The sequence below is a fragment of the Medicago sativa genome, chromosome 1 (genome assembly GCF_051527215.1).
Source record: "Medicago sativa cultivar Bolivia chromosome 1, Bolivia_mono, whole genome shotgun sequence".
Lineage (NCBI taxonomy): Eukaryota > Viridiplantae > Streptophyta > Magnoliopsida > Fabales > Fabaceae > Medicago > Medicago sativa.
In genome coordinates, this window is record NC_140749.1 from 68,041,244 (window position 1) to 68,054,876 (window position 13,633).

Genomic DNA, 13,633 nt, shown 5'->3' on the forward strand with positions numbered 1-13,633 from the left:
CCTTCTTCTTCTCTCGCTCAAACTCCATGATCGTATAGCTTTGTTGCTTCGGCGACGAGTCTATGCTTGAATTGTGGAAGTTGAAGGTTCGATGATGATGATCCTTCAATGGATTACTGAGAACCACTTTGAATTCGTTGAATTTTGTTGAATTTTGATTGCTGGGAAATTAGGGTTTACGCATGATGAAGATGAATGTTCATCTTTTTCTTGGTGAAACGGTTTTGATTCTGTTAGAGGAGAGAGAATGGATGAAAAAGTGTTTGTTGAGTTGGCACTGAATGAATGGCTTTTTTTTTCTGTGTATTGATGATGTGTCGTATTTATAGCTGACATGTGTACTTGTAATCCAATGGAAAGTTGACACCTGGACTGGACTGGAAATGGCTCGGCCTTGGGCAATTTCTGAATTTTGGGACCTTTTTGCAATATTTGGAACTTTGGGGACTGACCTGCAAAATAAAATAATAATAAAAAAAACTAAAAAAAAGACCTGGACAAAAAAAGGACAATTTTGCAATATTTGGGACAAAAAGGACTTAATTGCAATTGACTCAAAAGGACTTTTTTACAAAAAAGACTTAAAATTCGAAAATAATGAAAAAAGGACTTAAAAGTAAAGTTTAAAACTTAGGAGGAGGACTTGAATGCAAATTTTGGAAATTTTAGGACAAAAATAATAACATTGAATTAAAAAACGTAATTTGAAATAAACGTAAAGTGAAACGACTAAAATTGACAAAACGGACTAAAATGAACCAATGGCTTAAATGAGGTACTTTAAAGTAACCTCTCTCTGCCGAAATTTCGTGTGAAATGACCAAAATGCCCCTGGGGCTAAAACGACTAAAAATGACTCAGATGCAATTTTAAAATGATTTTTAACAGGGATTTAAAGCAAGAATTCATACAAGCAACTAAAAAGACTCAGAGGCAAATTTAAGAGTTTAAACAGAGTTTTGACACATGAAAAGACTAAAATGCCCCTAGGGGCAAAACTGACTCAAAATGACTTCAAATGCAATCTTTGAAATGGATTTTGACATAGAATTGAAATGAGGACTTATTCAAACTACTTGAAATGACTCAAATAAATTTCAAGGATTAAAATGAGTTGAATGTAGGAAATGACTAAAATACCCTTCTATGTGAATTTTGCAAATAACATTGAAATAAAATGCAGAGAAAGATGTAATTGATCAAAGACAGTTCAAATGACTTGAAATGCAAGGTAAGAAGAAATGAGTTAGTATTTTTAGGTCCAAAATTTGGGTATAACATTGGTTGGCTATCATGAAACAGGTGCATACATGTTATATCATCCTCTCAATCATTCAATACTGATTAGTAGAGATGTTAAAATCTGTGAGAATGAAGCATGAGATTGGAATAAGAAAGAGAAGAGTTCCAGTCACATAGTTCCCACAATAATTGAAGACGATGATCAAGTTGGACAAGTTTAACTTGATACTGAAGTTCAACCTCAAGTACATGTTGAAGAGAATCAAGCCATTAGAACTTCAACTAGACAGAGATTTGCTTCCACTAGATTAGCTGGACACGAAGTCACTTCAGATAATTTAGTTAATGAAGAAGGGGAATTTGTTCATTTTGCACTTAAGAGATTTTGCACTATTAGCATTGACTGAAGATGTATGGAAGAATGCCATGATTGAAGAGTTGAATTCAATCAACAGAAATAACACATGGGAACTGATTGAACTGCCTGCTAGCAAGAAACCAATAGATGTGAAACGGATTTTCAAGTTGAAGCTGAAGCCAAATGGTGAAGTAGCCAAGCACAAAGCAAGATTAGTGGCTAGGGGATTCATGCAGAAGGCTGGTATGGATTACTTTGAAGTTTATGCTCCAATAGTAAGATTAGAGACTGTGAGATTGATAGTTACTATAGCTTGTGGAAGGAACTGGCCAATGCATCATTTGGATGTAAAATCTGCTTTTCTAAATTGTCCCTTAGATGAAGAAGTGTATGTGACACATCCACTAGGTTTCAAAATCAAAGGGAAGGAGAATATGATGTATAGATTACACAAAGCACTCTATATATTGAAACAGGCACCAAGAGCTTGGAACAAGAGAATTAACACTTCTTGTGAAGCAAGAATTTGTCAAATGCATGTCTAAGTATGGTGTATATGTGAAGAAAGGAATTGAAGGTAATCAACTACTCATCTATCTATATGTTGATGACTTGATAGTGATTGGTAGTGATGTGAAAGAGATAGAAGCATTCAAATCACAGATGATGAGTGAGTTTGAAATGTCAGATTTAGGAAAATTGACATACTTTTTGGGTATGGAATTTACTGAAGTTGCAGAAGGACTGGTGATGCATCAAATGGAGTATGCATCTGATATATTGAAGAGGTTTAATATGATGAACTGCAATCCATCATCATCACCTGCTGAGACAAATGTAAAACCTGTGATGAATGAAGAAGAAGAACCTGTGGATCCTACATTGTTATAACAAATTGTAGGTTCATTGAGGTATCTATGCAATAGTATGCCTGATATTGCATTGTTCATTGACAACAAATTTGCAATAAGCTTAGCAAGAAATCCAGTTTTGCATGGAAGAAGCAAACACATAGAGGCTAAGTTCCATTTCTTGAGGGAGCAAGTGAACAAAGGTGCATTGCAGATTGTCCATTGCTCCATTGAGCTGCAGCTTACAGACATATTCACTAAGGCATTGAAGGTTGACAGGTTCATCAAGCTCAGAAGCTTGATTGGCATGAAGGAAGTGGAAACTTGATTTAAGGAAGGATGTTAGTTTAGTTGATAATTCACGTTTAGGTTAGTGATAATGTTTAAGTGGTTAATCACACTTTCAGTTAGTTTGTTTTGAAGTTTGTTACTAGTTTGTTAGAGTGTAGCTAATAAGTGTTAGGGTTTGTTACAATTGCTTGTGCTTCAAGCTACCTAACACAATAGTGTATATAAGCTACTTTTCATTGTACATTCTCATCAATCTTCAATAATACAATTACTTTCCTCAATCACATAATCTTTCTCTTCTCAATCTCTCTAAATCACAAAATTCACAAATTTATTTTGTATGATAAATGTTCGAATTAGTATACCGCAAATAAATGTTCAAATTAGTATCTTACAAAGTAACACTAATTTGCAGGTTTACTCTAAATAAATGTACGTGTAGCTTCTATTTCATTTGGACTTGGAGAGTGTTGAGTGCGATTTTTCGTGTTTTGGTATAGGTACTTTACTTACGTCAGGACTATATATGCATTGTGATTACGTTATACTAGTGGTGAGCTGGAGATTCTATATATTATTTACTACATAAATAACCTAACATTTTTTTTTGATAGGCCAGGAGAGTGGACTAGCATCAAGCGGTATCATCGACATCCCAACTAAGTTGGCACCCCGAGACACCTCCGTCCTATACCTCCACACTCATAAAATTTTATTAAAAAAAGGGGGAAAATAATTACAAAAAGAGGGGGGACTAGACCAAAACCCTCAAAAGGAAACAGTAGAAGCAAAACAGAAAAATAAACAGAAGCAATAGACCCCGAAAAAACAGACAAGGGAATCTGCAATTCGGAAATCCACATCTATCCCTAAAGAAATCAAGACCCACACCCGTGGAAAGAGTGTCTATCCAAACTTCAACAGTTATGGCGTGACCCATATTAGCCTATTCATTGATCAATGGATTTGTTGTCTCCCCGTGCACGGGATTTAGAAGGCTGCTTTGACATTACCTGTCGTACCTTAATTTTCTGTTTTTGGTTTCTTGTAAGAACATGTATGGATGTGTCAGACTGAGCTGCTTCCACTGTTGTCCTTGCATCATACTCTCGGACTCTCTCCCACAAATCAAGCCCATGCTGGATATTTTTGCTAGGATGAACCTCTTGCTGTTGCATACCAACCACCTCATGTGCAGTAACTGTAGGTAAATTATTTACCTCCAAAGATGTTGTTTTCGTAACAGTAGGTTCCTCAGTCACATCATCCATCACGACAATGTCCTTCAAAGTATTAACATGATCCTCTTGCATATTATCATGCTCAACAATGGATGGCATTGTAACAATCTCACGAGCACCCTTGGGACTCTCCTCCAGCTCCCGTGGGCTCACATGATCTTGTTCCACACCATCCTGAAGTGGTTCGGATACATCATCAGTCACTAGGGTCCCCAACGACGTCTCACTATCCAGAAGTGATTCCGTATTTTCAGTTACGAAGGGGTTTACCTCCACCTCCCTCGGTTCCGGAGTCAACTTCCTCACTTCTTCAGGTTGCACGTCATCGTGCTCTACAGGGGAAACAAGCTCAAGCACTGACCTTTGGAGTGGCAACTCGCTCGGAGTAATTAACCTAACATGACTTGACTTAAAAAATAAATAAACCTATCATGTAGCAGGTTGTCCATTTGTAGTCAATTTTTCTTGTTTAAATGGTTTCATACCATATAGTTTTATTAGTGCATATTCAATGCTATACATCAAAAAATAGCATATTCAATGCTATAATATCCCTTAACTATTGTGATTTGGGTCTCTTAAATGGTCTCCACATGCCACATTATTTGTTAATCAACATACATTGATTTTACTTCAGTGCAAGATCTTTTACGAGGAATCTCTTAGATGGCTCTACATTATTTTAATTTATCTTCAATTTAAAATTCAAATTGAGATATTCTATTCAATTATTTTATATTTAATAATTAATACTAAAAACCAAAATGTGTTTGTTGCCTTGCTTCGAGTTATTTTAATATTTGTAAATGGTCAACACTGCATATAGTCTTTTTTTCCTTCTAGGTCTTCCTTCCATGGTTTGATTTTTATTTTTTTTTACACTAGACTATAACCCGTGCGATGCACGGGTATATATTTTTTTGAATGGTTTTTTAGAGTTTTATGTATAGTTATCAAATTGACTATATTATTAGAAACATTTAATGGAATACAATAGTGTTTTAAAAAAACTAAAGCGATTCATTAATTGACTGTATGATGTACATATTCCATAAAAAAAATAAAGAATAAAAATTAAATCAGACATATATATATATATATATATACACACACACACACATATATATATATATACATATATATATATATATATATACATATATATATATATATACATATATATATATATATATATATATTCCCTAATTTGAAATGAGACATATATATTGCTTATAAAAATGTTATAAGTGGCTATCTTAAAATAATGATTAATAATGTAGACAATTTGTCAAAAAGTTCAGTCATGCATTAAGGTTAATGGACGGGGTTTAGTGGTAAGTTATGATGTTGATAATAATAACTGTGTGGGTAGATATTAATAAGTGGTTAGTGAGTTACGGATAATGTGATAGTGGGATATTGGATATCTACTAATGGAAACAAAATTAAATCAAAAAAATTGTTAGTGGCTTAGTGGTCAAAATGTTGAGGAGAAGTTATTGGTCTTGGGTTCGATTCTCAGATTTTTTAAGCTAATAAAAAAAGGCGGGATTAGGGTTAATCAGGGCTACTTGCAGACTGTCTAACAGGTTTTTTGCAGGACTTGAACACGTGACTTTTCAGTCACATGACAACAACTTTATCAGTTACGTCAAGGTTACCGCTCATATGTTTCGCACGTCTAACTAATTTTTTTTTAGAAGGGTATATCTAACTAATTTGTTTGACTAGAGTATATATTTATCAAAAGTTTTAGTAATTATGTTCAAATCCCGTAAATTATTTGATTTTTTTTTACATACAACTGATAATGTTCGATTAGACCCAAATTTCATTAAATTTTATTGTTTATATCCAAATTGCCCATGTTTATCTAATTTTTCAAAACCCTGATTTTTTTTTTATCTCTCACTCTAAATCTTCGTATGCTTTCTCACAAACATTCACAGATATGTGATCAATCTCAATGAAACTTTGCTTCTTCACTGACGATTTTATGAGGTTTCGTGTTTTTTCTTAAATTTCTTTTTGCCCTTTTTTTCTTTTTGTCACTTTGTGTTTGGAAAATGTTCTTCGATTCTCTTTGATTTCATATTTTTTCTTCGGTTTTAGAGGTATAGTGTAAACTCAATTTACGTACACTACCGTATACTTAGTTTACATGACTTACGTACTCTGAATTTACTTAGACTTGTATATATATTTTTCATTTTAAAGGTTTACGTGAATGAAGTTATTTATAGTTTAGTGTATATAAACTCAATTTATGATAGTATCTATAATATTGGTTTACGTACAAGGTCGTAAACTCAGTTTACATGACTTAGGTTTATTGAATTTACGTAGATTGAGTTTATTGAATAATACAATAGATCATTTATTTTAAAGATGTTTTAGTTATTTTAAGGTGTAACCAGTTTCTTTTTGGTGTGACTAAAAAATTCAAAATATTTTTACACCAGTGTCTAATGAAAGTCTATCATCTTACACATAACTTATTTGGCAGTCGTCTTTTAATTAAAGCTAACAACCAAAAACACTTTCTATCTCATAGTAATTGTCACTTTTTCATTTTTTTTCTCCGTATCAAAATAATTATCGCATGCAACTTTTATTATTTTCTCCATCAATGAACTCTTATTTATTGAATTTCATTTATCTTAACACCTCCACTAAGTACAATTAAAAAATATATTCAACCCAATAATATTAATTTTAATATTAAAATCAATCCAAATAATTGTTTTTTAAGAACCATCCACGACTCAAAAACGACGATTAAGTTAAGACGGAGAGAGCATAACATTGTACACCCTCCGATCACTTATATAAGCAAAAGTTTGATATTTAGATTCATTCATTAAATGATGTATGTAGTCTTTATTATAGACTACATACATCATTTAATAAATGAATCTAAAAATCAAACTTTTGCTTATATTAATGACGAGAGGGTGTACATATGTATTGAATATAAGTGTAAAATTGGTTTATACTATCTGAATTTTTTTGTTGTTGTCATTTTTAATTATTTTTCTCTATTCACATTTTGAGTTAGATAGGAGAGTGCTAGCTGTAGGAGCACATCATAAGAAAATATTGTAAATGCGTCAGTAGTGGAGGAAGAATTTAATGTTGTGTTTGTTTTTTTCCCGACATTTAAGTGACATTTGTATCTCTTGTTCTTTTCTTTCTTTTTTTAGGCAAATACAATCTCTTTCCGCGTGTTATTGTATTTAACCATGAGAAATGATATTTAAACAACCATTTTTGACAATTTTTGTGACAACTTTGTCTCTCATACTCACATTATCTTTTTACTTTTTCTCTATTGTTTTGGTTTTTGTGTCAATATCTCATTTCCTTTGTAAAATTTTGGTTGTCACAAAAGTTGTCACATATATGGATGTTCAAATAACACAACTCTTTAACCATTTCTTTTTGGTTATTGTTAACTTGTGCCCTCAAGGCACAAGTTAAGAATTAAAAATAGAAATGTTTTGTTGTAATTAATGTATTTGAATTTAACTTTTTGACTTTTAATTAATTGAATGCATAAAATTTAATAAACAATTTCTACTTTTAGGTTGCTTAACATGTGCCCTAAGGGCACAAGTTAACATGACCCTTTCTTTTTATCAACGTGCGTTTTAGATGCATGAGATTGAGGACAGACCTTGTTTTTGTTTAAGTAGAAATGTGAATGTAATTAATGAGAGGAACAGTACAATAAATCTATTGTCAGTGCATTCATATTCAGTGGCGGATCTTGAGTTAATTTGTTGGGGGTGCCAAACTTTTATGGAATATATATTAAATGGTTTCAAATAATATCAATAGTTAATAACTGGCCAAGTGGTATGGAATGTCGTTAAAGGAGATGCGTGATGTGGGTTCGAATCCCCTCAAAAACATTTTTTTAAAATACAATATGCATAAGTAGAACTTAAAATATGTAAAAAGGAGACACGTAAGTGTTGAACCGGCGCCCTAGAGCAATTCACGGCACCCCTATACCACTGCAGCAACTGAATTCTGGTTGTCATGTTACACCTAATATAGTATATAAGGAAACTTTGGGGGATGCCATGGCACCTGCCTGCCCCCAAAGAGATCCGCCCCTGTTCATATTGATTTAATAAAATAACGTACTACTGAGAAGCTGGAGATTATTGTTGTGTCCTTCTTACTACATCATCCATGTGCATTAGAGCATACACATCGCCTGGCAAAATGGAGGGTAACACACTGACCAATGCATTTGTATCATAGTATCTTGGATAATTGGCATTGGATATGAGTAGCTAAACTAACCATAGTGGCAATGCATTACCACGGTTCTGTTCCAGAATTTGTCAGACTTTGTATTACTTTTGAGGTCTTTTTCTTTTAATTAATATTTATATTATTGAAGAGAAGCCCAACGCTAATATACATTTATTCAAGCCAACAAACTATACATTTCTCTTCATACATATTTAACTCATGCAACGGTAATATATATTTTTTTCACTCATGAGAATAACCACAACTAAAAATTATTTTAAAATTTAGTATATTTTGAGGTAGTAGTTTATTTCAACGTTTAATAATTTTATTAATGTATTTTTATATAACTTATTTGTGTCAAGTAGTACATTATTTAATATATTTTCGTATAATTTTCATTTAATTTTATTTATTATTTAGATATTTTGATTCATTTTGAGTATATTGTGTGATACATTTTATATATTTTCATTACACATTTTATATATTAATGTAAAATATAATTTAAAGTATATTGTAGTTGTAAGATAAGTGAGACCCATTTTAGAGTTTTAGAGGAGTGGTATAGATATTTAAAAAATGTAATTGAGTGGTTTAAATAATTGAGAAATGTAAAATAATATAATATATTATATGGGTCCCATTTATACCACCCATTTGGGTGGCATGGATGTGGGTGCTCTAGAGGCCACATACTTCACACTCACATTCTCACTCACATTCACATGCCTTGTGACACAGTACATATTCTATTTTCCCTGTGTGTTCTGCCAAACTAGGGCCTGTGTTTTCTACTATGGTCGGTTTTAGGTAAAAGCCACTGAAAATCACTTTTATATCATGTGAGTTTACTTGAAAAGAAACCAAAATTAAAGATGAAATTATTTTGGAAGACTAATAATCGAAAAAAATAATTTAAAAAGACAAATAAAAAATAAGTATATTTATTGGGATCAAAAACATATTTAACCCTACAAACATCATCTATATTTTTTGGTGAAAAATATTATCTATTTAGAAAATATGAAGTATGATGTTATTTTTATTTATTTATTTATTTATTTGTATAGTGATATCTTTTTTCTTTTATGTCAAGTAGTCTAGTGATTAAAACTCACACAATTAAATTGTGGAGAAGTGGAGTGTCCGGGGTTCGAACCCCAACTCCTACATATAAAATGCAATATCCCTACCAACCGGCTAAGCTCACGGGATTTTGTATAGTGATATCTAATGCTATTGAAAGAGTTTTTTCAGCTAATAACAAAACTAGATATTTCTTTAAAAAAAACAAAAAACAAAACTAGATACGAAAATATATCAGTATTCTCTCACACTTTAAAATTTCTGAATCCATTCTTAAATTAAAAAAAGTAATATTTTTTTATATGTGAATAAACGGCCCTTAATGAAGACACGTGCCCCCATAGAATTGGACGAATATACTCCCTCCGGTCACTATTATAAGCAAAAATCAACTTTTTAGGTTCATTTATTAAATGACGTATTTGATCAATAATATAGACTAAATACATCATTTAATGAATGAACCTAAAAAATTGATTTTTGCTTATAATAGTGACTGGATGGAGTATTTCCCACGTCCTTTCGGATGGATGAAACTAGAACGAACGAGGGACAAATTTGGTTGGTACCCACATCAACCTAATCATTTTCACGCAGTCTGAAAAGAAAACAAAAGGAGATCACAAATCTGTTGTTGTTTCAAAAAAAAAAATGTTGTGCTGTCTATAATGTTCCAAACAAAAAAGTGTTAGAATTATTGTGCTTTCTATAATGTTCCAAACAAAAAAGTGTTAGAATTATTTTTTGAGTATTTTTTGGTGTGTAAATTTGTACTCTATCCGCCTCATATTAAGTGACACAGTTGACACTGTCACATATACCAATGCATATGTTTATCTTTAATATCTTCAATTCTCAACCAGAAAATATTATGAAAATTTATTATTTTAAAAATATTCATTGAAATGAATCTAATGACATCTTATATGATATTATCTTTGTATATTAGTAAAAAAAATTGGTCAAAATATATTAGGTCAATATTGCACATTATCAAATAGATCATCTATTACGGAACGGGGGAAGTATTTAATTTTAAGCAAGTGCATATTCGATCAATGATTTTTATATCATTAAAATATATGTTAACCAAAAAATACTTAAAAGATTACTTAAAATAATGTGTACCCATGTGTACAAAATTACTTAAAAAAAAAATTGTACACATGACTTAAAAAAAACATGTATACACATTTCTCTAAACTATATTAAAATCTTTTTCGTTTTGTGGTAAAACTTCTGTTTTGAAGGTGAAGAGATCCTTATAACCTAAAATTCGTTTGAATGTTAGTAAAACTGACCTATAATTATTTCACCTAATAATTAAACTCAGGCTCTTCTGATATTCATCATTCAATGAAGCTCATTAACAATTTGAGTCCAATCGTTGGTCGAAAACATATTCAATTTATTTTACCTTTTTGTCAATTAAATAAATTAATTAATGTACGTGAAGCTTTTCTTTTCATTTGGACTTGAGAGTTGAGTGCGATTTTTTGCGTTTTGATGTGGGACACTCTACTTACGTCAGGACTATGCATTGTGATTACGTTATACTAGTGGTCGGCTGGAGATTCTATATATCCTTGACTTGTGTGTGAACAAAAAAAGATAATCTAAACATGTAGCACGTTGTCCATGTTTATACTCAATTTTCTTAATATTTTTATACCTTATAGTTTTTTGTGTTTTTCACTAAACCATATAGATCAATTAGAGCATATTGAATGCTATAATATCCCTTAACTATTGCAATTGGGGTCTCTTAGATGGTCTCCACATGCCATATTATTTTTTAATCAACCTACATTGATTTTACTTCAATGCAAGATCACTTACGATGAATCTCTTAGATGGCTCCACATTAATTTAATTTATTTTCAATCTAAAATTTAAATTGAGTTATCTTATTCAATTATTTTTTTATTTAATAATTAATACTAAAAACAAAAATGTGTTTTTTTTAGCAAGAACAAAAATGAGTTCGTTACCTTGCTTCTGGTTATTTTTATATTTTTATATTTGTATATGGTCAAAACTACAGATATTCATTTTTTGCTTCTAGATCTTTCATGGTTTGATTATTTTTCAACACCTGTTTTCCTTTTACCCTGTTGGTAACAAATGAGAAACTAAATTCTTTCTCAGGGTTCAGGATTCTGAATCGCAATATTGATTCAACAACACAACTCATAAATCAATTTCAACTGATGATCTAGCTGCTCCAAGTCAGTGTCTTTGTTTAATCTCTCCTTGTGAGAAGTATCCTCTCTTATTCTCTCATTGTGAGATGTTTATTGTTTAAGTCTCTCCTTGTGGGAAGTTATATTTTGTCTCTCCTCTGTGAGAAGTTTTCCGTCCCTTTTCTTCCTTTTTAATGGCAAAGCTCCTCTTTAACTTTTCACAGAAAACCACCATGACCATTTGCCCTTCTGTCATTGTATTTCATCACTTCTGTTGGAACACGTCCCATAAAGTCCCTCCAACAAGCATATATCAAGCTACAGGATGGGTATCAATTTCTTCGCTAGCTGTCCGGCCACTTCCTAAACCGCGCCCAAGTCACAAATTAACCAGTTTGAGAAAAATTTCAGCCCAAAAAATGTGTCACGTTTTGGGCAACGTGACACGATTTGAGAATGTCGAATGCCACCAGTTTGAGACTTAGAAATTTTTTGAAGTGCCAAAATCGTGTCACGATTTCAGCATCGTGACACATTTTTCAGAATGTCGAATGGCACATTTTTTACTTAGAAAAATTATGTGAAGAGCTTCAGAGGCGAGGCAAAATCGTATCACGTTTTTCCCAAAACGTGTAACGATTTTGCCCAGTATTGGACTTGAAAAATTTTGTTCCTCTGTTCTTTTCAGCAAAAATCTTTTTGTGTTTTTTAATTTTTTTTAAAGCAATAAAAAATAAGATATACTACCTGAAATAAAAATGTGGGTTGCCTCCCAACAAGCGCTTCTTTACCGTCACTAGCTTGACTGTTGACGACCCTTAGAGGTCCGTCAGAATAAGTCCTACCCTTGCCTTCGGTAGGTCGCCACCCAGATATGGCTTAACTCTCTGCCCATTCACCTTGAAACTTCGGTCACCTTCAGGTGTCATCAACTCAACAGCTCCATGAGGTGACACACTTTTTACTACAAATGGTCCAGACCACTTTGACTTGAGCGTTCCAGGAAACAGCTTCAACCTGGAATTATACAATAAAACTAGTTGCCCAGAGTTAATATCCCTAGATACTAAGTTTTTGTCATGATACCTTTTAGTCATGGCTTTATAGATGAGCGCATTTTCATACGCTCTAAGCCTCATCTCCTCAAGTTCATTAAGTTTCAGGAGTCTTTTCTTACCAGCGGATACTTGATCAAAATTTAAGGCCTTAATGGCCCAGTATGCTTTATGTTCTAGCTCAACTAGAAGATGACATGTCTTACCATAGACTAACTGATAGGGTGAAAGCCCTAGATGAGTCTTAAAGGCTGCCCTATTTGCCCACAGTGCGTCATCTAATTTTTTAGACCAATCTTTCCTATTTGACGCAACTGTCTTCTCTAGTATCTGTTTCAGCTGTCGGTTTGAAATCTCTGCTTGACCACTTGTTTGTGGGTGATAGGGAGTTGAAACTTTGTGCCTGATATTATACTTTTTGAGCACATTTTCAAGAAAATTATTGCAAAAGTGCCTCCCCGGCAACGACGCCAAAAACTTGATAAACGTTTGGCAAGTGTACAAAAAACTATCGAAGTAGTAAAAATATCGATCCCACGAGGACTGTTTTTAATCTCAATAATTTAATTACATTGGAACTTAGGATGTATAAAAGTTATTTTTGTTTGCCACTAGGCAGTAGTTTTAGTTTGATTGCATAAAAGTAATGACAGAAAATAAAGTTGGTTTTAAAGAATAAGAGAGAGATGAGTTTAGGTCTTTCGAATCATCTATGTTCCCCTAAGTGGTATGTTGCACCTATTCTTATGAATGATTTTCTAGTCCCACGATAGTTAACAAAATAGTCCTAATCAATCCCTTTAGTTAGGACCCTCTTCTCAAACTACAGCCCCTAATTCCTTAGGTGGTCTAATAATCCTTGAAGGTTTAAGCACGTTAACCTAATATCACTAACAAATGATTATCTATTCCTAGACTAACCATGTTTATTAGAACAATTCAATTAGGTCTAAGTCGAAAGCTATGGTCAGTAGTCATTCATTCTCACAAAATCATGTTTATATTTGATCAGGATATAAAAAGCATTAAGAACAATTGAATTGAATAAAGACTAAAT